This window comes from Pyxicephalus adspersus, chromosome 7 (assembly GCF_032062135.1).
Source record: "Pyxicephalus adspersus chromosome 7, UCB_Pads_2.0, whole genome shotgun sequence".
Classification (NCBI taxonomy): Eukaryota; Metazoa; Chordata; class Amphibia; order Anura; family Pyxicephalidae; genus Pyxicephalus; species Pyxicephalus adspersus.
The window spans coordinates 41,662,070-41,665,860 of NC_092864.1; the positions used below are offsets into that span (position 1 = coordinate 41,662,070).

At 42.3% G+C, this 3,791-nt stretch overlaps 2 protein-coding genes across 12 annotated transcripts in view; one reads left to right on the forward strand and one right to left on the reverse strand.

Annotated features, from left to right (window-relative positions):
- The window catches only part of CCDC148 (coiled-coil domain containing 148), a 117,306-nt gene extending 114,045 nt beyond the window's left edge, over positions 1-3,261 (reverse strand). For 2 of the 3 annotated variants that reach the window (XM_072418191.1, XM_072418190.1), the window contains exon 1: positions 3,118-3,261. The gene's annotated coding sequence lies outside the window, so the exon portion shown is untranslated. Of the gene's footprint in view, positions 1-1,937; positions 2,006-3,117 lie in introns of all 3 variants that reach the window. The other variant, XM_072418189.1, reaches the window with a different exon arrangement.
- A 143-nt stretch (positions 3,262-3,404) lies between these two features.
- Positions 3,405-3,791, forward strand: part of PKP4 (plakophilin 4) — a 180,748-nt gene continuing 180,361 nt past the window's right edge. For 5 of the 9 annotated variants that reach the window (XM_072418179.1, XM_072418180.1, XM_072418181.1 and 2 more), the window contains exon 1: positions 3,406-3,555. The gene's annotated coding sequence lies outside the window, so the exon portion shown is untranslated. Of the gene's footprint in view, positions 3,556-3,791 lie in introns of all 9 variants that reach the window. The other 4 variants (XM_072418185.1, XM_072418187.1, XM_072418186.1 and 1 more) reach the window with 2 other exon arrangements.

Genomic DNA, 3,791 nt, shown 5'->3' on the forward strand with positions numbered 1-3,791 from the left:
TATATTAAATAATTCAATTTCAGTTGGGAGACTTTGCCTAGGATGATATGTATTTAATGTACAGCTCTGTGTAATCTGTTGGTGTAATATGAATACTGTTTATTATTATTAATAATAATAATAATAATAATAATAATAATAATATGATGTGATCAGTCTGCTACAGGGAGGAGGAAGAATTCCTCAGTCTCCTACCAAAGTAGTCAGAGTGCAACCTTGTTATTTTGTAACAAATCAGAGGGTAAGAGGCTGGAAAGGGGTGATCTGCCTCATACATTATTTAGGATCATAGGATCAAAGATTTACATGATTGTGATTGTGAGTTGGCATGTAAGAACAGGACATGGGGGCTGACCCTAGATGGATCATGAACAAAGATAACACTTTCCTTCTGGAGAGACAGACAAAAGCATTGATTGTGATCTCTGTGAGAGGTAATAAATAACTGTAAGGCTGCATACACAAGTGCAATAATTGTCCTTCGACAAAAGACTAAAAGATGCAAGAATGAGCACTGTACATACACCACCATTCTGCTCTATGTAGAGGGGAGGGAGCGATGAGCGGCACCCCGCTGCACTTCCTCTCCTTCATTTCCATTACGATTTTTTGTTGTCCATCGTCCGTGGATTTGCCAGGATGGTAGTTGGTTGATGAGCACTGTACACACGCAAGATTCTCGTCCGTTATCAGCCTGGGCCAATTATTGGACAAGAACTATTGCATGTGTGTACGTAGCCCAATATGAATAGTTGGGCTCGCCTAGGGTGAGACATGTGTACAGCGGTTGCTCAACATAATTTATGGATCTGTCCTGACGGGTCCATGAGCGACAGATGGTTAATGATCGCAATGCAAATGAAGTGAACATAGTGGGGTGCCGCTCGCTCGTTTTCTCCCCGTCCCTTCTCCATTGAACAGGTCTTGTGTATACAGGGCTCGTTCATTCATTTATCACTCTTTTGTTGCTAGAAATAATCTTTCCAGTGACAAAAATTGAATGTGTATATACAGCTTTAGTGTTACAATTACATAATATTTAATGTGTATACATTTGACATGAATGAATATATTTGTCGTTCTATTATGAGCTAAACTTCAGTCCTCTTATTCAGGGAAGAATAGTCCCATTTTTCATATTTCATCTACCATGCAAAAAGCATTAGAAGCTGCAGAAATTATCCTAAACCTGCGTCATTCCTGGCTGATGGAGTACAGGCATTGTCAAGCCCTCTTCCATTGATCTGTGCTGTCCTTGCCTGTCCCTTTTCTTGTGAAAGCAGAAGCAGCTTTCCAGATACATTGGCAGTGACAGAGGAGATGAGAACTCCCCTGTCACCACCAACAGATCTGCCTCTACCTTTGCCCCAGGACGTTCCTCAGCAATGGTCGGGGAGCTGACATCACAGGTAACAAATGCTTAGATTTCTGCTAACTGATTAAAAAATAAATCATAATTAATAGATTGTCCCTGGAAAACAGAAAATTGAGAGAAAAAAGACCTCCATCCTAGAGTTCATGGAACTTTAGGGTTCCTCCAGAGGTTGTTAGGGGTTCCTTGAGCACTGAGCATTTTGTGCCTCTCAGGTCAATTTAGGTGACACCAATGATCCTTTCGGTTATCTGTGGCATTCTTCCTACTGGCCAGCAAAGTAAACTGCATACTAAAATTCTGTGAGCTGTGGATATAGAAATTATAGCCAGGGAATCCCAGAAGGCCTGAAAGTTATTTCATGCTTAAAAAGGATAAAAAGGCTGCTTTACATTCCCCTGAACCCGTGTGCAATATACATGATGAGATTTAGTCCATTAAAGCTCACATCTGGGTATTTTCTTAATGCAGTTCCATTTTGGCATTAACTATAATCTGGGCCTACAGCATGGCAGGTAAATTATTGGGGACTCAATCAAGGCAAATGCAAAGTACAGCCACTTACTGTCAGCCACAGCTATTATTTTTCATTGTTCTGCTCACAACTGAACAAAGGCGTACAATAACTGGTTGCTGTATGTGGAAGAAAATATTTGCACTGCTGAATAAATCATTCTAAATATTTGCAAAGAAGAAAACTTGATATAAATAAATAATACAGATATTATTCCAACACTACTACACATACTACAACTCCTACTACAGCTGATGCTTTTCACACTAAGGGGTCTACTTATAAAACAGTGAATCTGACATTCACTAAAACATTCCATGGTGGAGAATCAATTACTGAAACACATAAACCTGGAAGATTCTCCACTGGGAAATGTTTCAGTGAATGTCAGATTCTTTGCTTTATAAATAAACCCCTATAAGATCTTCTCTGAATGTTATGTCTGACTCTTAGAAGGATTGGCATACGTATTGATTACTTTATGATGACTATAAGTATTCAGCGCACTTGTTTGATCGCTGATCTGTATTACAGCTGATGAATATTCATTGTTAAGAAAAACTTCTTGCATAATCAGTTCTGGACTGACATTCTGCTCTATTATAGATAGAAGATATTTGATAAAAAAATAGATTTTTGATTAATTTGACATTTCTATGCAATCAATCAAATATATTGCACTAGGTATGGCTAGCAGAAAACCTCTAAAGCTTTGTACACTCATCTGATATGTGTACAGTGGTAGCCTGGTTCATCAATCTGTCACAGTGAATTAATCAGAAACAAGCGCTGCACATTCCTATGGTGGAGAGTGGAGCGGGGAGATTCTTGCTGGTCCTCGGCCCTCCCCTCTTCATAGAACAGAATAAGCTCTATGTGTACTCCCATTTCTATTTCAGCACTGGCAGGTTTTTATGTAGATGACCCTGTGATGATATATCTGAACTCTGATTATTATTATTATTATTATTATTAATAAACAGTTTTCATATAGCGCCAACATATTATGCAGCGCTGTACACTGGATGTTTGCTGTAGGCCTGCCACTGACAACAAATCTGTGGAACTTCCAGGTAACTGGGATTTTTATTTATAGTCAACAATACCTATAAAATGAATAATGTTGTATATAAAGTGATCATTAGCCCTGCCACAGGCTTTTTTTTATGATCTTTCCTTTAGGCGTATCCCTGCTTTGATATAAAACATTAGCATTTATGTGACAACTTACAATGTCGTGGTGTTCGCACTAGTTCTTGGCAGGCGAATCGTTGCGAAAAATGCCGATTAATATCATCTGTCGCGATAATCTCGGGATAGATATGAGCTAAATGCACAGAAAGCCACGCCTCCTCCCAATCAACAGCATCGGTAACCCAGGTAACGGCGGGACGGTTTCCCATTGGCTCATTTGGATCCAGTAGGTTTTCCAATGGGATTCCAGGGCGGGCCGACTTCCCCCAATGGCAGCTCGGGCAGAGAGCGGCTGCGCCGTGACATCACGAGGCTGGGAGCCCGGCGGTGCTGGCTCGCTGTGCTCGGCAGAGGGTAGTCAGCTCCCGCACCATGGACACGGGGTAAGAACCCGTCCCGGGGGGAGAGGGGCCGCCGCTGCCTGAGGACATATGAAGCTGGGGATCCCGGAACCCGGGGAGAGCTGAGCCAACAGGTAAGAGCGCCGGGCTGTCATTGTGCCGAGTTCAGGATCTCCGTGTGCAGGACGCTGAATGTTCAGGGAAACCCGCCAACCTACACAGCTCCATAGACTCAGCATGGAGGACTTCCCGGTACACAGCCCAGTATACGGAGCTTCCCGGGATACAGGGAGACCCGGTCACCCCGCACACAGCTCCGTACTCCTTACCCGGCACCGCGCTACAATGTATGGAGGAGAGCCCAGCACAA